Genomic DNA, 22,234 nt, shown 5'->3' with positions numbered 1-22,234 from the left:
AGGGATATTTACACCTGGAACAGGCTGAATTCTCAGTTTCAGTGCGTGAGGGTCCCTGTGCAGAGCCGTGCTCGGACACCAGGTGGCACTTGGATCGCTGGAACTCTATGGAGGCTCCATGGCCCTGCTGCAGGGCAGGAACTGCAGCCCCAGCGTGGGGTTTTGGGGTGGAAACAGAGTCCTGGCTGTGTTCTCAGCCAGCTCTGGGGGCTCTGGGGCACTGCCACAGGCCTGGCTGGCACCAGGGCACAGGAGCAGGGTTTGCTCCTGCTGCACCTCTCACTTCCCTGTGTGAGCTCCCACACCTTGGCACCAGGAGCGTGGCCAGGCTGGCACTGCCCTTTCTCCACAGAATCTCCTAGAGATTCTCACCTGGGCAATAATAAACCTTCTGCCTTAATTTATCACAAAGAATCACATAAAATGCCTTTTTTTTTTTTTTCCTCCCTGCTTTACCTGACTCTGTCCTGGCTGTGTTGGTCCCCAGAGCCCCAAAACACAGCAACCCCAAATTAATGAACTCACTGCAGCATTTCCTGGAGCTTGTTCCACAAGCCTGGCATGAGCTGCCAGGTTTGTGCACCCCTGTGTGGGTAGGAAATGGGAATGAGAACATCTTTGTTTTGGGGGCTCTCCAGTGCCTGCTTTCCCTGTAGAAGCCACTCAGCACTGACAGGAGCTGATTTTGGGATGTGCTGCCCAGCCAGGTCTGGCTTTCACCCCCCTAAACTCTGTTCCTCACCTCCCTCAGCCCAGGAGGCCCAGGGAATCAGGAGCATTCCCTGCTGCCCCTCCAGGCACTGCCACAGCCTGGGATGGTGTCCCATTCCCAGGACAAGGTGCAGCACAGCCATGGGGGTGTCATCTCTTCCCCTTCTCTCTTCTTTTAGGCCTTGAGCGTTTGGGGATGCAAAAGTGCTTTGAAGGCATCTCCCTCCCTCTGTGCTGAGCAAAGGGCAAACTTGACAGGCACTGACCCCCCCCCGAGTGTCCTGATTATTTTCTGTTCACTGAATTTCATAGGTGGAGATGTCCATGGGACTTGGGAGTGTGGATTTCATTCCTCCTGGGGCAGAATTAACCTGCAGGAAGGAGAACCAGAGGTGTTTCCTGGAGGTCTGTGCTGCTGAGCTCAGCCCTGTCTGTAGGACAGGTCAGTGACAATTCAGGTCCTCCAGAAGGGCTTGGCTGGGGGTGCCAGGGCACTGCAGAGCCCATCAGGGACAGCTTTGGGACCTGGATGTCACCAGGAGCAGAGTTTGCTCCTGCTGTGCATCTGTGGCTTCCCTGTGTGAACTTCTGGTCTAACAAATCCTCTGCCAGCCTTCCCCTCTGCTCCCACTTCAGTTTCAATCCCTCATCCCTTGTCCTGGCACCACAGGCTCTGCTCCAAAGTCTCTCTCCACCACCTCTCAGTGCTAGGGGCTGTTAAAATCTCCCTCCCAAGCACAACCTTAATTAATTCCTCTCAGCATTACCCCACCCCCCTCATTGTGGATTTCCTCTGCCCAGTCTAAACCTTCCTCCTCCTGTCACGGCAGGCCCTGATAAAAAGTCTCTCTCCACCTCTCTCCTCAGCCCCATTAAAGGTGGGAAGCCCCAGATAAGGTGTCCCCACACAGTTCCCCCAGTCTGAACTCACTGGGGAGGATTTCAACACTGAAGGTCTCAGTATGGGCCCAGATGTTCCTGGTTTCCATTTGGACCTGGGGATATTGTCTGTAACTCCTTGGATGCAGCTCCTCAGGGATTCCTTACTCATTTTACATAATGCAGAGCATTCCTGGCACTCGGGGACCCCTCAGGTCTGTGAGGTCAGATCCAGAATGGATTTTGCTCCTGCCCTGTGGATCTGGAGATGCCTTCAATGGGGACTGGGATTTCATTCAGCCAAGCTGGGGGTCAGGGCCCTGAGCACCTCATGTGGACCCAAATCAAAGTTTCTCTTGTGCCTGAAGCTTTGGGGTTCCCTGGCAGTGCTGGGAGCCAGTCCCAAAATTCCTGTTCCTGGCTCTGTGTGCTCTTCCTGTGCCCTCAGACTCCCAGGATACTCTGGCATCCCTTCCTCTTCCTCACAGGGCTGCAGGCATCAGGATCTTCTCCAGCCAAAACCTCTGTCCCCTTCCTCATCCACCCCAGTGTCCCCAGCTCTGTCACCTCAGAGGATTTTGGGAATTCTGCAGTTGTGGCTCTTCTCTTCCTCCCTCTGTTCCTGATCTACCATCATTGGCTGAGAAGGGGCAGAAAAACAGGGACAGAAACTTCTCTCTCCCTCTGGAATATTCTCAGGAAAAATGGAGAAATCTGTCCAAAATCCAGGAGCTGGTAAATCCAAGAGTTTCTGCTGAGGGGGAGCTCACCAGGCTCCTTCCATCATCACAGGATGATTTCAATTCAAAGGGAGGGCTCAGGCCCATTTCTTCCTGCCCCAAGTAAGCCCAGTCCAAAAAAAAAAAAAAAAATCCCAAAAGATTGGGATTGTTCAGGGCATTTTGCAGCTGAATTGGAGTCCCTGCAAGGCCAGACATTGTCCCAGCTCCTCTCTCAGCATAACTGAGCTCCCTTCTCTGATATTTAACCACCCTGGTGAAAATATTCTCTTTAAATAAATCAGGATTTACCTGATTGGATCTGGTGGCTCTCATCCCTTCACCTTCTCCCTGCTCTTACCTGCTCATTTTCTCTGGAGTGGTGTTGGGGAACAGCACCAGGGAGCTCTGGCAGGGCTCTGGGAGCAGCACTGCTGGGAAATGAACGTTCCTTTGCTTTCTGGAGGAGGCCTGGTCCGGGAACTTTCTCCCTGGACTTTGCAGGTGGAAATGATTCCTGCAGGACCTGTGGGGTTCCCCCTCCCTGTGAGCCCCAGGAGAGGGTTTGAAGCTGTTCCCTGGAATTCCTGGACACCAAAATCATTCCTAATCTCACACACACAGTCTGTAAGCACAGGTAGGCCCTTGGCTGGTCTGGGAAGTGTTTGCACATTCCCTGATTCCCTGTTATAAATACATATCATATTATTGGCTTTTTGCAAATATTATAACGAATGTTATATGCATAAGATTAGAAAATTTAGTTGTATTAATACAGTTTCCTTTATTTCTGTTATTGATGAAACCTAGAAACAGTGGTATTATATATATGTTAGGCTATAACATGATATTAAAACAAAAACTACTTTTTGTTTATATAACCCAGAGACTGAAAAAGAAAATAGTCAGAAACCCCCTTGCATCCTAAGATTATCTTATGCAGATGAAGACAAGCAGTCCTCCAAGCCCTCCAAAGGAAAAATTCATGGCACCCGTTTTTGAAGGACATAAAACCCAGTGGCACCAAGAAGATTGATCTATTGGGAAGGGGGCAAGGAAAAACTAAACAGAGGAACGCCAAAAATCCTAGGAAGAATGTTTGAATCATATATGAGAATTTATGGGTATGTAGTAGGGTTCTGTTTTTAAGGGACAATCCTTTGTTAGTAAGGTGTGCTCTCTTGGCTGAATGCAGAGACACCCAGCCACATCTGTATATTTTACTTTATTTTTATTTCCTAATTGTCTTTTTATTAAACTTTTAAATTCTATAAAAAATATGTGAACCTCATTTTTCACACACCCGTGTTCATCAGAGCCTGGAGGGAATTTCTTCCCACCTCCCAAACTTTCTGCAGACTTTTAAATGTTTACCCCTCACACCAGGCAGTGCCTGCTTGTCTTGGGCTGACTTTTCCTGATGTTTCAGGGCCAGCAGCTCTTCTCCTGCCATTTCAGCAGATCCCTGGGGCACCTGGCCTGGCCCAGCCACAGCAGCCACCCCGCTCCAGGGGTTTTCCTGCTGCTTTTAACTGCAGACACCTGGAAAAGCGAGTGGGAGCAAGGTCAGGCTGTGTCCCAGGGAGGAAACCTTGGGAGTGAGGAGCTGCTGCTGTCCCCATCACTGCAGTGGCTTCACCTGGGGACAGTCCCCTGCCACCCCTCGCTTTTGGGGGGCTGCAGGTGGCACCTGCACCCGGGGCTGGGGCTGCAGCTCCTGCCTGTCCCGGGGCGCTGCCACTGCGAGGAGCACTCGGGGTGTTCCTGGTGGGCTTCGTGCTGCTGCCTGGGCCTTACTGGGAGCCACTGGGAGCCACTGGGAGCTACTGGGAGCCGGGCCCTGCCTGCAGTGCCCACCACACTCCCCAAAACTCTCACACCAGGGCATCACCCCAATTGAGTGATTTTTTGGGGGGCGATTTAAACTTTGAGAAGCCCCTGCCTGAACCCCGAGTTGGGCCAAGGAGTTCTGCAATAGATTTCTTCCTTCACGCTCCTCTCGGGGGGGTTCCTGCCGTGCAGCCGGGGGGTTTTCCCCTCGCCCCCCGTGCTGTGTCGCTGTCCCTGCAGTGTCGCTTTCACCCGCCAGGTGTGCGCAGTTGAGCCGCGCTGGCTCCGCTCCCGGGATGAGCTCAGCGCGCCGGGATTGGGAGCTGGGATCAGCTGCTCCCCTGACGTGGCGCTGACGAGGCTGCTGCATCCTCCCCTTCATCCCCCCCTTCATCCCCCCTGCATCCCCCCGGCTCCCCCCGCTCCCCCCGTGGCCTCCTTTTCCAGACAAAGACGGGAAGTGCTGGCTGCGTGCGCATCCCTCCCCTCCATCATCCCCCCTCCTCCTCCTCCTCCTTCTTCTTCCCCCCCTCCCTCCGTCCCTGGAAAAAACAGCTCAGCTCCTATTTCAAGAAGCTTTTGTCCTCCCAAAGAGCTTTCTTTGGGACATTTGTCATTCTTTCTCCTGCCCGTGACGGGAACACAATCGGGAGTGGGTCTCCATCTGCTGCCGGGGGAAAGGGGGGTGCGCACAGAGCACATCCCCAGCTTTTAGGGGGCTTCGTCACGGGGAATTTTGGGCGCAGGAGCAGGGGTTCGCAGGGTTTTGTGCCATGAAATGAAGTAGGAATCGGGGATTGTGCATTCCCTCTGCCTTGGGGCCCCCCCATCTCCCCGGTGCCCCCCACACGGGCGGTGCCGGGCTATCCCAAATCCTCCTGCCCAGCCTGGGCCGCCCCGATGTGTCACTTGAGCTGTCCCAGCCCTGCCAGGCTGAGTCACCGGGATGTGCTGGGAATAAGCCGGGTTTGGAGCCCCAGGACAGGGTTTTGCGATGCTCTCAGTCCCCCCATTGCTCAAGGCATGAATTGTCCCGACACCTCCTCCCCTGATGCCCCTTTTTTATGCAGAAACACTGCAAAATCACCTTCTCCTCAAACCCCACTGCCCTGCCAAGCCCCTGATGACCCTCTGCCACCCTCACTCGTCCCCTGCCATGCAGGGGGACTTTCCCCTGTTTATTTTATATATATCTATATATAAAAACAGCAATAAAACCGAGCCTCCCATCCTGGCTGTCCCATCCTGCGTGTTCTCCACTCCATTCACCCCAGGCATCACCTCAGAGCTCCAGCTCTGGGTCAGCCTCACCCTGACCCCACAAAAAGCGCTGGGAAGGCATTTTTGCAGTTATATAAGTGATGTAAGTTATATAAGATATATAAGTTATGTAAGGACTTTCCCTGTGCAGCTTTGCAGGGCGGTGGGAGCCCGTACCCCACACCCAGCCCTGCTCTCCCCTCACAGGGCTCAGAATTCCTGCCTCAGTTCCTTCGTTTTACCTCCCATCACCTCCATCAGTGCTTTATCCATCTCTTCCATATTTTAAACCCCTTGCTTTTCTTCCTCATCCCCTCTGCTCTTAAATTCTTATCAAATTTTTTCAAAATCCTGAGATGCTGGATTTTTTTCATGGATTTTTTCACCTCCTTCCTGAGTGATGTTTTTGGCCCTTTTTGAACTGATCTTGGGAAAAAAAAATCACAAGATTTCCGTGGAAATTTCAGCCTCAGATCCAGCTGGATTTGAACCCTGGCACATTCCTGCCTTGAAACCCTCAGGGAGCAGCTTGCAGGGCTTTCCATGGATCCCTTCATCCCAAAACCTCTCCCAGGGCCCACACCTGCTCACCCCATTCCAGCTTCTCCCTTTATATCCATCTCCAACCCTTTTTCCCATCCCACAAGAGAAAACACCAAGTTTCGGGTGCTCATCCTAAGGTGGAATTTAATAGAAATGAAATTTAATGAAATTTCTCAGATATCACCGCACAGGGCAGTGGCATCAACGTTTAAGGGTTGTGTGTGTAAAATATCTTGGTTTTAATACAAATTGCTGGCATTTTCCTGAGGATTTTGAATGTTTGTGCAGCAAGGGAAATAGGAGTGTAAAATGGAAGGAGAGGCAACCAGGGGAGCTCAGGAGGTGACAAAATTTTTAAGCAAAAACAATTTCAGACCAGAATTTTTAAGCAAAAAGAATTTCCAGCCTCAGATCCAGCTGGATTTGATCCTAAATGAGGTTACCCCAATTCAAAGCTGATTTCCCCTCATGTCCACCTTCAACCCTTTCTCCCATCCCACAAGAGAAAACACAAAGTTTTGGATGCTCATCCTAATGTGGAACTTTTTTAAAAAAATAAAAATTGGAATATAAAGTTTTTTTGAAACCTGGAAAATTATATAATTGTGTGGGGCACTGACAATAATTTTTAGGAGCTGTGGGTGTGACATACACTGGATTTAATACAATATATTCTCCTTTTCCTGAGGATTTTAAATGTAAGGAATACAGAAGTGTAAAAGGGGAGGGAGAGGCGAGCAGGGGAGCTCAGGGGGTGACGAGGCTGTTGAAAAATTTTAAGTAAAGAGAATTGCAGCCTCAGACCCAGCAGGATTTGGCCCTTCACTGACACAGTCCTGGCTTAAGAGTTGGATATTCAGGGATGTTCCCTTTCATCCCTAAACCTTTCCAAGGGACCACACGCGGTCACCCCATTTCAGGTGACCCCTCGTATCCATCTTTAACCCTTTTTGCCATCCCATGAGAGAAAACACCAAGTTTTGGGAGCTTATCTGAATGTGGAACTTCAAATAAATGAAATTTCATGGGTTTTTTTAAACCTGGAAAATTCTATCATCGTGTGTGGCACTGGAAATAATTTTTAGGAGATGTGTGAATGAAATATTCAGGTTTTAATACAAAATACTGTTATTTTTTTGAGGATTTTGAAAGTAACACAGCAAGGAAAATACAAGTGTAAAATAAGCAGCAGGAAGAGGCAACCAGGAGAGCTCTGGGGGTCACGAGGCTGCTGAAGCTTTTTAATCAAATATTTTGGCTATCACAAGAATTTTAATCACCCAGTTAGGAAAATTTGGGGTTTTTTTTACTGCCTGGAGCCTGTGGGGCTGGAGCAGGGCTGGAGAGCTCCGGACCCATCCAGCAGCAGAGGGTGCTCACGCACTGCTGTGCAAATCCTCCTTCTCCCTCAGCCATTTTAGGGAAATATTCCCTTTCCCTGCAGTCTCCATTTTATGTTCCTGACGCAGAAAATAAAAAGGTCAGCGCGGGGGGGAGGGAGCATGGGCTGGGGAGGGATGCGGGATGCGCCGAGGGAGAGCTCGGCTGTGGATTTTGGGGAGCCACGGCGGGATGTGCGGCTGGAGAGGGGCTGGAACACCCTGAGAGAGCGGCTGGAATACCCGGGGAGAGGGGCTGGAATGCCCAGAGAGAGGGTCTGGAATGCCCAGGGAGAGGGGCTGGAATACCCAGGGAGAGGGGCTGGAATACCCAGGGAGAGGGTCTGCAGGGCAGGGAGGGCAGGATTGGCGCGGGGGGGAGGTGGAATTCCAGCTGGAATGCTGCTTGGAGCCCCCCTGGCACCCCCAGGACTAGGAGCTGCCCCCCACCCTCCATCCCTGCATCCCTCCCCAGCACAGGATGCTGCAGCTGCCACGGTGCTTTTTTTAACCCCTGTCCCTACAGGAGGCTGAGCAGATCCCCCCGAGCTGCCTGGGAACAGGATGGAGCTCAGCTTTCAGCCCTTGCCAGGCTCCCCAGCCCAGAGGGACTTTCCTGTTTTCATTGTTCAGGACACCGAGATCCGTCCTTGTTATTTTTTTTTTAATGAGTTTTTTTTCCTTCCTGCTTCACGTTCGGGATGGGGTTCGCCCCAGGTGTCCACGACCAACAAATTCTGGCATCAGAACCTTTCCTCAGCCATGTGGAGCATCCCAGGATCGCTGCTGAGCAATTCTTGTCATCGTCCCCATTTGTGGGAGCCTTTTTGTGCCTCTCTGAGCCCTGTGAGGAGCACAGCACATCTCTCCCTGCCTTGAGGGGTCTGCGAGTTTCCAAAGGCTTCCTGGGGATTGTCTGGGTGTTTTCCAGGCTAAGGAGTGCGGTTTAAGGGTTTGGGGAGGGTTTTTTGTGTCATCTCATACCTGAGAGCCGAAGTGTTGGGCCCTCATCTTTAGAGGGGTGTGCACAGCTGTAATCAGTGGTGCCAGCGCATCCAACAAACTTCCAACAGCTCCAAAACCTGCCCGAGGTGTGGATTAAACAATTCCAAATTTGGGCCAAGCCCATCAGCAAACTTGAACAGAAGAGCCCTGGGAGAGCTGGCTGCTTGAGCTGAGTCTGCTCAGGCAGCTCATCCACCAGAGCCAGGGGGGAGCAGAAATCCCTCTGTGACCATTCCCACAAACCTTCCACATCCTGCTTCTCCCTGTGCCTCTCCTACACCCAGTCCAATCCCAAACTCTTTTATTCCGTTCCTAAAACCCCGGTTTTGCAGCTCAGCTGAGTTTTTTGCTCAGTTTTCACCCAGCTGCTCCATCCCCTTCCCGTGGCCACAGGCGAGGATGCTCCGGGCCGAGCAAGCAGCCACCAGCAGATCCCCTGTGCTTCCTGGGGACACTCACAGCACTCAGAGACACTTTTCCTTTAAATATCCCCAGCTAAAGCTGCCTTTGGCTGTGATCTTGCGCCTGCCTGGATGAAAATAGGTCAGTGATTCCGTGCTGGAGCCCCAGGCGCCAGGGAGGCTCGGAGAGGCAGCGCAGCCATAGGGCAGCTCCGAGGGAGGGATGCTCGCCCTCCCCTGCCTTGTTACCGGGCAGGAGCTGCTCCAGGAGCTGCCGAGGGGGAGCAGCCCCCCCAGTTTGGCTTTCCAGGATGATTTTCCCCCTTCCCGCCGCACCTTTTAGGGGCTCTCCTAAAAAGAGAGGTCAGAGAGAATGATTTCAGTTCTGTTTGATTGATTTATATTTATTGAATGTTCATTTCTATTTATTAAAAAGCTTTCAGGTACATTTTGGGCAGAAAAACTGCCCCCGGGGGTGACACTTAAAAATGGAGAGCTTTTCACACTTTTATAGGTTTGGTCCATTTGCATATTGGGGGTGAATCTCCCAATTCCAGGTAAAGAAATCATTTACCCCAAGTTTTCTCCCCCCAAAATTCACTTTGTTTCCATCTCTCAGGCCTGAGGCAGTGAGGTGTCCTTGATTCCCAGGCCTGGAGAGGAATTGTGTCCAAAATGGGGAAGCTGACATTCTATATGGAATTTAGAGTTCTGCACCAAAGAACTGCAGAGTAAATTCTTCTTCTTGTGAAAGATTGTAAATGTATAAAAAATATAAAAGCTAAAATCCTAAATCAGGATCCTAAACCGTGCTCGGGGTGCAGATTTTGGCCTTTGTGGGCACCCCAGGATGGGCACAGCCCCCATTCCTGCTGGCTCCAGCCCAGGCTGAGGCGCTGAGTTCTCTGTGCCCCGTCCCCTCTGCGAGGAGCGAGAGAAGGTGGGAACCTTTTCCATGTGAGATTCCCAGGAATGCTGGTGGGATTATCCAAGCTCCCAGGGAAGGGCTGTCTGTGCCAGCCTCACTCCTCTGCCACACAGAGGACGAGCATTAACCAGGACAGGGAAAATTTTGGGGCTGTGGTGATGTCATGCATCTCTCAGTTGCTCTTCCAGAGCTTTCCTGAAGTTTTCCCTCCATAAATTCCATAAATCCCTTGGTTTTCGGTGTCTCACACTGAGCTGGGATGTGCAGGTGGCTTTTGTGGATGTGTCAGGGTGGATTTCACCTGTGCACTGATTTAAGTAAATCTCTTTTTTTTCAAACCTGTGCAATTCCATCATCGTGTGTGGCACTGGCAATAATTTTCAGGAGGTCTGTGAGTGAAATATTCAGGTTTTAATACAAAATACTGTGGTTTTTTTGAGGATTTTGAATGCAACACAGCAAGGAAAATACAAGTGTAAAATAGGTGGCAGGGAGAGGCAACCAGGAGAACTCAGGGGTTCACGAGGCTGCTGAAACCTTTTCATCAAATACTTTGGCTATCACAAGGATCTTAATCACCCAGTTAGGAAAATCTGGGGTTTTTTACTCTTTTTAAAAGAGGTTATCTCACTGAAGGAATCCATGGATGGAGCACTTCTCCCATGAGGGAAGGCTGAGAGAATTGGGATTGTTCAGCCTGGAGAAAAGGAGGCTCTTGGGACACCTCGGAGCCTTTTCCAGGACCTAGAGGGGCTGCAGGAGACCTGGGGAGGGACTTGGGATAAGGGATGGAGTGACAGGACAAGGGCTCATGATTTTAACTGAAATTGGGAGGATTCAGACTGGATGTAGGGAAGAAATCCTTGCCTGGGAGGGTGGGGAGGCCCTGAGGGTGCCCAGAGCAGCTGGGGCTGCCCCTGGATCCCTGGAAATGTCCAAAGCCAGGCTGGACAACCTATTCTGGGACCCTGTGAGAATTTCCTTCAAACAGAGATGACAACACCTTCTCCTAAGAGAAAAACTGCATTTCTCCCTGCTTTTTACCCCACTCCACTTCCCCTCCACGCTCCTTGCAGCATCTCTGCCTTTCCCCTTGTGTCGGACTGAAGGGGCCCAGGGCGGCTCACTCACACAAATTTATCCTCAGAGTCTGCTGCTTGTGCTAAACATCAACCATGGAGGGGAAACATCCCATTTTCAGGTTGTATATGATTATGTGAAAGTGCTTTATTAAGAGCTCAGGGGTACACAGACCCAAATCTGATCACCCTTGGTTTTGAGCTGAATATGTTTTATACACTATCGTTATATAACTTACATATTAATTATTAACCTTACATTGTTCTATTGTATACATTGATTTTACCCAAGCATGGATTTTTCGTGATCCCCCTCAGCCCCCTAACATTGTTCCTCGTGTTCATTAAACAATAATTATATCTAATCACGTCTAACAATTAGTTGTTATTTATGATTGGATGTTATTTTAGTGTATTTATCATTTACTGACTCCACAGCTGCAGTTTCACCTGATCTTAGCAAGGCCTAACATTTCCCAGGGCCTACTTTTAACACTTTTCCCAGGGCTGGCCAAGCTTAACTTTCTTTCTAAGTCCCCGAATTTTCTATGATTTTAAAATCTTTTACTATCATGGGGAGGAGGAATAAATCAGAGAAAAGAGAAAAAAGCGAAAGGGAAACCCGCCAGTGGCTCCTGGGATGAGGAAGAGCAGGAGCCTCCCTCAATAATTCCTTTCCCCAGCTCCTTCCCCCACTCTTTGAAGTTTCCCATTGTCAGTGGCGAGGCTGGAAGCGTTGATTGGAGCAGGCTTTGATTAGGAGCAGAAGTGGCAGCGCTAATTACCCGTGAGCTCAGCCCCGGGTGATGTTTAGGACTGGCTTTAATGACCCTTGTCCCCTATTGTTGTGTGGGAGGCTCCTGGGGTGAGGTGAGAGCACAAAGAAAGGGCAGGAAAAGGGAGAGGAGGGTTCCAGCAGTTGTAATTAAAGGTGTAATTAACTCCCCTAATCACTTCCCAGTGTCACACACAGCACGGGGCCGCTTTAGGATCAGGTTTAGGGATCTGTGGCTTAGGGCACTGTGGGTTCAGGGTTAGTCTTAGGCCTGCATTTGGCAGCTTTCCCAAGGAAAAGGGATTGGGAAATCTCTTCTTTCCTGATCGGCCTGGCCCACATCCTGTCCAGGGGCTTCATTTCCAAGGTCTCCTCTCCTTCCCCATCCTGCTTCCTGGGAATGGTGTTTGGTGTTGAAAGAAAAGAGAGAGACAGAGAAAGAGAAAAGAGAAAAAGATAAAGAAAAGAGAAAAGAAAAGAAATAAAAAACAAAATAAAAGAAATAAAAAAGAAAAGAGAAAAGAAAATAAATAAAAAATAAAAGAGGAAAAAAAAGAAAATAAAAGAAATAACAAAGAAAAAAGAAAAGAGAAAAGAAATAAAATAGAAAAAGAAAAGAGAACATAAAAGAAAAAAAAGAGAAAAGAAAACGAAAAGAGTAAAAATGGAAAGAGAAAAGAAAAGAAAAGAAAAGAAAAGAAAAGAAAAGAAAAGAAAAGAAAAGAAAAGAAAAGAAAAGAAAAGAAAAGAAAAGAAAAGAAAAGAAAAGAAAAGAAAAGAAAAGAAAAGAAGAAAAGAAGCTACCAGTGACTTTTCACCTCCTTGGACAGCAATTATTCCCCTTGGGCTGCTGAATTCCAGCTTTTTTCCCTAAAATTCCAGATAATCTGATTCTATTCCTGTAGGGAAGCAATTTTATCATCACATTTCAATGCAGGGAGATCGGGATGAGGGAGTTTTAGACTTGATGGATTTTGAAGATCCAAGCAATATTTTTCTTTCTATATATGTTCTAGAAAATCTCTGTTCCCTGCCCTTGTTCCCATTCAGAAATGCGGTTGCTTGGCTTCACACCCCCATCCTGCTTTTTTTAAAAGCAGGAAAAAGGAAGAGTTAAGAGCTCCTTATTTATCTTCCCAAAAATATCCTCAGAGGGTCTCAGTTGTCCTGGATTTTTAACAGAAATCCTGGGTTGTCCACATTGGAGAAATCTAGTGTTTGAAATGGGAAAACTCCAGTGGAAAAAGTCATTTCCTCTGGACATGTTTAAGTTCCAAAAAGAAATAAAAATTTTGGCTGTGCAGTGTCAGTAGGAAAATCTCATTGTGATTTTATTTCTCCTTTTCTGAAGTGCAAGAAGTCAAACCAAAATTGTCAGAACTAAAATAAAAAAAAAGTCTCCTGCAGAAGAATTTTCAGTTTTCCCAGTCCTGTTTAGCCTCTCTGGGGGATAATGGGAATGGGAATGGGAGTGGGGATGGGGATGGGGATGGGGATGGGGATGGGGATGGGGATGGGGATGGGGATGGGGATGGGGATGGGGATGGGGAGAGCAGGACCCTGTGGTTGAATCCTGACCCAGGGATGAGCCAAGACCTCAAAGGAGGAATGGGGGAGTGGAAAATAAATCCAGTGCTGTTTCTAACGAGGCTGGAGAAGCACAGGGAGGATGGAACACCTTGGAAATGGCTGCTCCTGTAATTTTTTTCCCTTTTAATTGATCAGAGTGCTATTTTTACCCACTTCAGATGCACTCAGGCTGCTCTCTGGGAAGGATGATGATTCTGGCCTTGCTGATTCATCCAGCCCTGGCTGAGGATCTTTCTGGAAGCATCTCCCGTGCCCAGGTGTGTGCAAGCTGTCTGGAGTTGGCACCTTGACATTCTCCTTCCTCCTGCTCAGCTCCTGTAGATCTTTATAAATCCATTCCTGGCCCTGATTTAGGACCAGGCTGAGATCTCCTAACGAGGGCAGGGTTAGGCTGGATTTTAGGAAAGTTGGATTAGATTTTAGGAAGGTTAGATGAGGCTCCAAACCCTGTCCAGCCTTTCCTTGGGCACTGCCAGGGATCCAGGGGCAGCCCCAGCTGCTCTGGGCACCCTGTGCCAGGGCCTGCCCACCCTGCCAGGGAACAATTCCTGCCCAATATCCCATCCAACCCTGCCATTCCCTGTGTCCTGTCCCTCCATCCCTTGCCCAAAGTCCCTCTCCAGTTCTCCTGGAGCCCCTTTAGGCCTTTCAAGGGGCTCTGAGCTCTCCCTGGAGCCTTCTCCTCTGCAGGTGAACATTCCCAGCTCTCCCAGCCTGGCTCCAGAGGGGCTCCAGCCCTGGAGCATCCCCGTGGCCTCTCTGGAACCCTTCCAGCAGCTCCAGCTCCTTCCTGGGCTGGGACCCCAGGGCTGGATGCTGCAGGTGGGTTCCAGGAAGAGCACCCAGAGGATTTCCAGCTCCTGCAAACTCCCGCTGCTGGAAAGGCTCCCAGTGCCTCCTGTTTTCCTGCTCAGATTTTCCTCCTGCCCACATTCCCTCACGTCCATCTCCCAAAAACACGGTCCTGGAATCAGAGGTGATCCCAGGGAGGGCAAGGTGATTGCTGGGGCTGGGTAACAGGGAGCTGGATCTTGCCAGCTCTGAGCAAAGACAATTTTAGCTCCTTGCTGAGTCTGCAAAGCCTGAGGCTGCATCCCAAAGATGCTCAATTTGAGTGGCTGCAGCGGAAACCTTTCTCCTCTGAAAGCTGCAGCTGTGCTGGGCTGCCCAGGGAGGGAATTATTGATGGAATAACGGGATGTGATGGCTGGGAGGAAGGATACTATTGTTCTGTCCGGGATAAAAAGCTGCTGCTGAGTCAGTGGAGGGAGGAAGGAAAGCAGGAGCAGGATGTGCAGATGCATCCGTCCCTGAGGGGGTGAAAACTCTGCTGAGTGTGTCCCCAGTGCTCTGCCTGCCTGACCTGCTCTAATATCGACATTCAGGTCCAAACCTTGTCCAAACACACCCTAAATCACTACATTTACCAGTAAATTTACTCAGTAAACCCAGCCCCTCCCTCGTCCCTTGTGCTGGAGCTGGGCACTCACTCCTCAGAATCTTTGTACTCTCCAAGCTCTCAGTCTTGAAACAGCTTCAAGCAAATCTGAGGGAATCTCCTTCTTTTTTCTCACTTTGTAGACTGGTGTGTGTGTCCCAGACCAAAACACGGGAAAAGCAGCACGGGGAGAGCCTGGGTGCTGCACTGATGCTGCAGAGAGCTCGGATCTGCCAGGGAAATGCACAGGAGCATCAGTGGGATGAGTTTTGCACCCACCCCCCGTATCCAGCAGCAGGAGGAATCACATTTCCCAGGAGATCTGCTGCTGGGAAATTGCCTGGAGCAGTTAATTCTCTTTTGGGGGGTTGTTTGGCTGGATCTAAAGGGGGAGGACGAGCAGGGAGCTCAGAGGGGTTCTTCGAGGGTGCTGATGTCCTGATGGCTCCAGGATAGAAACTGCTTCTGCTTAGAGCAAATATTTTAGGAATGTCCTTCTCTATTTTTATGATGCCTTTCATTTTTTTTTAATTTTTTTTTTCCTCCAGTGTCTGCTGAGAACTTGAAGGAAATCTTACACAGAACGAGAGGATGGATCACAGTGGAATATTCTGAACTTCCCAGCAGACACAGATAAGATAAGAGTGTCAAATCTGTGGGGGGAAAAATTGACAATATCCTTTTGCTTTTAGGGAGAAGAAGGTTTCAAAGAGGATGTGAGCTGTGGCAAAAGGAGGCCGTTTCCCCTTTCCCACCCTTCCCACAGGAGGTGCAAATGTCACCCCAGCACTGAGCAGATTAGGCTGGGCTCACCTTTGAGCTCCTCTGGGCAGCTGTGCCAGGGCCTCATTGCCCTCCCGGGGAAGAATTTCTTCCCAAAATCCACTTCCAGCTCCTCTGGGCAGCTGTGCCAGGCCCTCACCGCCCTCCCAGGCAAGAATTTCTTCCCAAAATCCACTTCCAGCTGCCCTGCCACGACCAGGGACATCTTTAACCAGAGCAGATTTCTCAGAGCCCCATTGCTCAGCCCTCCCATGCTCCCCACTCCCCCTCCCAAAGAGAACTGAACCCCTTTTGTGTGGTTTCCCCCTCCCTCCCACCCAGCAGCTGCTCCTGCTGCCCTGCAGAGGCAGGAAACACGATCTGCCCCACAAAGCTGGGGAGGGAGGGAGGAGGCAGAGGAGAAGCAGCAGCGAGAGGAGCAGGGAACAGCTGGAGGGCAAGGATGGGGTTCAGCAGAGTGTTTGGGGCAGCAGGAGCTGTGGGATGGATACAAAGAGAGCTACAGATGAGGACAGAGATGCACTGGAGCTGGATCCCCGAGGATGGGGCAGCACAAAGAGTGTTTTACTGAGAGGAGAAGTCCTGAGAGCAGCAATTTCAGGTTTGCAGAGCTCCACCTTTATCTGAGGATAAAAACCTCGCAGCAGCGATGTGCAAAGCCTGCTGAGCTCCAGAGAACCTTCTCAAACCCCAGAGGCTTTTTTGGCCTTTTTTGCATCCCACCCCAAAGCCCGTGCACCCCTTCAGGGCTGCACTCTTCCATCCCCTCCTGGATTTCCTGGGAAGCTCGGTGGGTGTCAGCACCAGGACTCTTTTCTCTCTTCCCAGGCCGTGATGCTGAATCCTCTATTCCAACCACACACGTTTCACATTTATTTCAAATGTGGTTTAAAAGGGAGGGAGGGGGAGAGGCCATAAATATCCTCTCCCAGTGCTGTTTCCTGAGCCTGGGAATAACCAAAGGAATGGGATGGGCTCTGTGGGGTTGGCTCTGTGGGACAGATCTGTGCAGTCCCAAATGGGTGAGTAAATCCTCCCCTGGCAGGCAAAGTTTTGGGGAGTAGAGAGGACCTGGCCTCGCTCCCGGCACTGCCCATATTTTCATATTTTCATATTTTCATATTTTCATATTTTCATATTTTCATATTTTCATATTTCATGTATTTCCACACTCCTCCGTGTGTGCTCAGGGACAGGGATTAGAACAAACCCTGTCGTTTTGTAATGGAGCAGCCATTTCCTTCACCTTTTTGCACCTCCACCCGTGAGATTCGGATGTCACTGAGTGTAAGTTTGGGAGCCTCCCGAGCCTGCAGGCACAGACCTGCAGCAGTGACCTCTCTCAGCAGTTGTGGCTGCTCTGAATTCCACTTTCAGCTTGGCCCGGGGGGTTACGGTGACTCTGCCTGTCCCCTGCTGTCCCCACGGCGTGGGGCTGCTCCCTGCTACCAGATGCATTCCTTGCTTCCCACATATGGCCTCAATTACTGCCCCTCTCCCTCGGTTTCCTGCCTCTCTGGGTTTCCTGAAACTCATCCCCTCCTCCTGGCAGCCTCAGCTCCTGCAGTGAGATGCTTTGTGAGCTCTCACATTCCTCCCTCCCTCCTTTTGCTGCCTCTGTCGGGGGGATCCTGCCTCAGACCCCCCCGAGCGCTGCCACTGAGCCCCCCAAGGGCCTGGCTGGCCACAGCCAAACTGGCCAGCCCAGTGGTCAGCAGGGCTTTGTCCCAGCTCCTCTGGACAGAGCTCCCCGCCCTCCCCCAGCATCCACCCCACACCACCCCGCACTTCTCAGCCAGCTCCTTCACTCCCAAGGCTGAGGTTTCTTTAGATTGACATCCCCTCCTGAGGCTGGGGGCTTTCCAAGCCTCTGCCCTTTGAAAGGAGCATAAAACCTCTCTGGGTTTCCCCTGGGTGCTGCCTGGCCTCTTTCCTGAGCATTTTCCCCGGCAGAAAAACCATGTGCCCGTGCACAAAGGCTTTGGAGGAGGGGAGAGGGCTCTGTCTGTGGCTCTTGAGCCTTTTCCTGCTGCTGGGGGGAGCCCCCGGCCCTGCAGCACCGGGATGCTGCAAATCCTCAGGGGTCTGAGCTTGTTCAGGGCACGGGGGGAGGTGGGAACAGTTAAATCCCACAAAAGATCCAGTTAATGATTCCCATCCCCTTGCTGGCACGTTCCAGCTTTTGGAAGGGGGTCTGGCCAGCAGCTGTGCCAGCAATTGTAGCTCCAAAAGCGCATTTTCCTTCTGTGTCAGCTCTCATTTGTGGCCCCTCTGGACTCCCCTGGTGCCTGCAGATGCCAGAGTTTCCTGCTGCTGCAATTCCCTGTGACTCTTCCTTCCCCTCCGTGGAGCTGTGTGATGAGGAGAGGGGTGAGGAAGGCACTGCTGGCTCTGTGTTTCCTGTCCCGTCCTTCCCTAAGCCTAGGAGAGGCTTTTTCCCAGGATAAAAGTGACTCGGCAGCATTTGGGGAAGGCAGGAAAAGCTGAGAAGCTGCACCTCTGGAAGCGGGGGAGCAGTTTGGGATGTTTGGGGGTAACAACATCTACAGCTCAGCAGTTCCACAGCCACATCCAACTGCAGCAGCCCCTCTGTATAACAAGGTTCATATATCAGAGATATATATATATGATTTATTATTATATTTATATATAAATATATATAATATAAATAAATAGATAACATATAAAATATATTTTTATTATTATATTATATTTATATATAAATATGATGTATATATCTAGGAATTTTATATATATTGTGTAATAAATTGTATTTTGATGAGCCTGGACCCTGTTTTCTGATTTTCCTGCCCACAGCAGGAGCACATGGGTTGAGCAATGCCAGCAGGAGCATCACTGACCATCACATCCCTGGAAGTGTTCCAAAAGTGTGGATGTGGCACTCCAGGACATGACTCGGAGGTGAACACGGTGGTGCTGTGAATTTGGTGAGATGAAAGGTCTTTTCCAACCTTAACGACTCCGTGATGCCCTGAAATGTGCGGCACCTCCCTAAATTCCTCCTCCCCTTCTCCTGATGCCTCTTCCTGCTGCGAGCAGCGGTGGGAGCGCAGAGAAGGAAAACTCCAAATTTCTGAAATCAAATAGAAAGGGTTTATTAGAAATCCTTGCGTGCACGAAAGCTGGAGGGGAGTGGATGAAGCGCAGAGGTGAGGATCCAGCTCACAGCATCCTTCCTCAGCCTTCCCCAGTCTGGAATGAGCTCATTCCGAAATTCCCCTGGGGCCACAACCCTGTCTCATCCTCGGAGACCCTTCCCAGCTCCCCAAACCCACCACAAGCACTGCAAGACCCTCAAAAGCCCCAGTAGGTGCCAGGCACCCAAACCTGCCCTCGGAAGTTTGGTCCCCGCGCCCGGGGGTGAATTTGGGCTGCGAGAGGAGCATCCCTGACAGCCCAAACCCGGCAGCTCCTTCCCAGGACACCCCAAAGCTTCAGGGGGCTCGGGGGTGTGAAGCGGCACCCCCGGCCCTTCCAGGCTGCCCTCACCAGCCCCAAAGCCGGCTCTGGTAGCCAGGTTTCACCACGCCGAGGTTTTGGGGTTTTTCTGTGGGGCCGGGCCGGGGGTGCCGGCAGGTGGCAGCCTGGGCAGGCGGCACGGGCAGCCTCTCGCAGATGTTTAATGGGATTTCAGAGCTCTGGGATTCATCGGGAGCTGTTGTCACGGAAACGGAGATCTGCGAGAGCCCTGGCGCTCGGCGTTAACCCCCTCGGTGCCGGGGAGGATGCGCTGGAAGGGAGCGCTCCGTGCCCGGAGCTCCCAACCCCCGCCCGGCTCTGTAGGATCAGCTGCTTTATTTAGGATCTGGGTTCTAAAATCCACCTCGGTGCTGCTGAAGCCTCGCTGCTCCAGGAGGGATGTCCCATCTCCTGCCTGCGTGTCCTGGTCCTCTCCTCTTCAAGTTTAGGAGGTTCCCACCCCAAAAAAAGCTGCTCCGGGAGGTGAGGCTGGGGCACCTCGGGGGGGAAATATCCTATTAATGCCTGCTCCCGACACACCCCACCCTGCTCGGCGCCTCCTCGGGAGCTGCGGCTGGACAGGAGAGGGCACCAGAGCTGCGCTGGCCCTGGGGTGGCGGTGGCCAGGCCATGTGTCCCCCCCGCACGTGGCTCCCCCCGGGGTGCCAGCCCTGTCACCGGGCAGCTGCGGCCGGGGCTAATCTGCTTAGGGCCTGAGCAGCAGCACGGGAGTGAAAGGGAGATTAGGGGCAGGGGGGCTTGGGCAGCCCGGGATGCTCACTGGAGAGGCAGGAGGAGACAACTGGGCCGAGCAGAGAGGGAGAAAACCCTGGGGGAGATGAGAGGAGCAGACAGAGAGGCCTCAGTGGGCAGCAGATAACAGCTGGGGGCTCTGGGGAAGGGAAAGGCTTTAGGAACATGCCCAAAAATCCTCGTGCAGCATCCCCCAGCCCCTTCTCCCCAGGAGGAAGGTGTTGCCAGGCAGTCTGGGCCCTAAACCATTCCCTCCCATCCGGAGGGGGGAATTGGGTGCCTTCCCACCCCCTCATCACACTCAAGGGCATGAAAACATTCCCTAAAACACATCCAGAATGGAAACCCACTGGACTTCGCCCTGTGCCAGAGAGGTGGGGGAAAGGGACATGGAATATTTGCCATATTTGTCCTTTCCCATGGTAGAAGAGGAAAAAGATGCTGTTCTTTGGAGCAGAGCAGGGTGTGAGGCTGCTGCTCAGCAGAGCTCCAAGAGGATTCCAGAGGCTGGGCTCCATTCCCTGCCCCTGCCATGCTGCTCTCAGGGGTCCCGTGTTTTCCTTGCCCGGATGTTCCAGAGGAAGTTCTGCCGGAGCAGGGGGGCAGGAGGTGCTGACCGAGCTCTGCCTCTGCCCTGCTCCTTCCCACAGGGCTGGAAAAAGAGCAGAACCTGCTTTTACAATGTGGTGTTTGCTCCTTCCCCTCAGCTGTCAAGGAAACCACGGCATGGGCCACATACCCAGCTGGGGCTGCTGACGTGTTCTGGCCTTTTCATCTGGATCCAAAATAGCTCCTCCACCCCTCCATTTGTGCTGGCTGACAGAGCACCTTCCACGGTGCCATCGACTCTTCTCCTGCCCGGGAATCAGGCCCAGAATGCCGAAGTTTTTCTTAGAAACACAAAATCATGGAATAGTTTGGATTGAAAGGGACATTTAAAGGTCATCTGGTCCCAACCACCTTCCACCAGGGTGGAAGAGCGGGGGAGGAAGATCTCCCAACCAGGCATTTGGAAAAAGGAAACCAGAGTAGAGAGGCAGAGGTGGTGATGTTACAACTTTTCTATTTCTCACACAGGAGGAGGAGAAAAGTCAGGAGAAACATGAAGAGAAATCTCCAAAGTTTCCTCATCCTACACTGGCAATGGGATTTTTGCTCATCATTTACAAGCAGAAAAGAGCCGAGATTTAAAGTAACATTGAGGGGCTGGAGCATGTCCAGGGCAGGGAACAGAGCTGGGAAGGGTCTGGAGCCCCAGGAGGGGCTGAGGGAGCTGGGAAAGGGGCTCAGCCTGGAGAAAAGGAGGCTCAGGGGGCCCTTCTGGCTCTGCACAAGTCCCTGGCAGGAGGGGACAGCCGGGGGGTCAGGCTCTGCTGCCAGGGAACAGGGACAGGAGGAGAGGGAATGGCCTCAGGCTGGGCCAGAGGAGGCTCAGGGTGGATATTGGGAAAATTTCTTCACTACAAGGGTGGTCAAGCCCTGGAACAGGGCAGTGGTGGAATCACCATCCCTGGAAATGTCCAAAAGCCACCTGGACGTGGCACTGGGGACACACCTGGGCACTGAACACAGCGGGGATGGTTGGACCCAATGATCTCAGAGGCTTTTCCAACCTAAACAATTCCATGATTGTAAGGGGCTGTTCTGCCTTTTGGCCTCAGTGGGGTTAGCACAGCCCTGCGTGGCTGATTTATCGTGGGACGTGTGGGGTGTCCCTGTCCCCCTGCCCTGACAGGATCAGCAGCTGTAGGTTTGTATGGCCCCAGCACCACGGGTGTGCCCAAATGCCACCTGAGCTGGAGGTGACAGTGCTCCCTGTGTCCCACTGACATCTCCCTGAGCTGGTTCCACCCCTGCAGCTCTTTCCTGGAGGATCACAGTGTGCTGGGATCACAGGAATCTCTCCCACTCAAAACCCTGAGGGGACACTGGCTGCTGTCACAGCCGGTCCAGACCCAGCTGCCCTCGCAGGGGGAGGATTTCCCCTTCCACAGCTGTGACAACAAGGGGCCCTGACTCCCTGTCCGCAGGGTTCAGGGGACACCAGGGCTCCATTCATAGGAGTAGGAGCCAGGGCAGGGAGTCCCAGGCCCATGAGCCTGAACTCTGCCTGTCCCCATGGGATTTTCTTCTCCTGACGCTTGGGTTTTCCCTTTCCCTGCTCTTTTCAGGTGATTTCAGGGCAGGGTGGCATCTGTGTTGTCCTGTCTTGGCTGAACCCTGGTGAGCTGCTAAACACCGGCAGCTGCTCGCTGACCAAGCACCTGCCAAGGGGAAGCCATGAATTAATTCCTCATTTTGCTTTGTTTGCAGGCTCAGGTCTTGCTTTATCTATTAAACCACCTGTATCTCAACCCTCAGCCTTCCAGCTCTGCCCCCATCCCGCTGTGGGGACTGAGGCTGTGGGGTTAAGCCAGCCCAGCTCCCAGGCCTGTGCTGGTTCTGTCACTGCTCCATGTGGGATCCTGCTGGAGCCGGTGCTTCCCCGAGCCGTCCTCCCCACAGATCTCCTGTCTGATGCTTTGTGGAGCTCTCCCAGTGGGAATCTCCTTCCGTTGTCAGGATATTTCTCCATCCCCCGTCACAGCTGCCGAGGAAGGCAGGAGGAGCTCAGTGTGAGCCTGGCCAGCTCTGATCCCGGATTCCCATCCTGCCCAGGCAGCTCCATCCCCAGACTGGGA

At 51.8% G+C, this 22,234-nt stretch overlaps 1 long non-coding RNA gene across 2 annotated transcripts; it reads left to right on the top strand.

Moving 5' to 3' along the window:
• Positions 1-7,333: 7,333 nt before the first annotated feature.
• Positions 7,334-17,988, top strand: LOC131583922 (uncharacterized). Of its 2 annotated transcripts, XR_009278631.1 has the most exons (4): positions 7,372-7,422; positions 9,164-9,284; positions 13,258-13,356; positions 15,086-17,988. It is a non-coding gene; the product is annotated as an uncharacterized LOC131583922 (long non-coding RNA). The 2 variants fall into 2 exon arrangements; XR_009278632.1 differs by lacking the exon at positions 9,164-9,284 and having other exon boundaries at positions 7,334-7,422.
• Positions 17,989-22,234: the final 4,246 nt, after the last annotated feature.

The sequence above is a fragment of the Poecile atricapillus genome, chromosome 13 (assembly GCF_030490865.1).
Source record: "Poecile atricapillus isolate bPoeAtr1 chromosome 13, bPoeAtr1.hap1, whole genome shotgun sequence".
NCBI lineage: Eukaryota > Metazoa > Chordata > Aves > Passeriformes > Paridae > Poecile > Poecile atricapillus.
The sequence above is the reverse complement of the archived record's forward strand: the minus strand, read 5'-3'. Positions and strand labels throughout refer to the sequence as shown.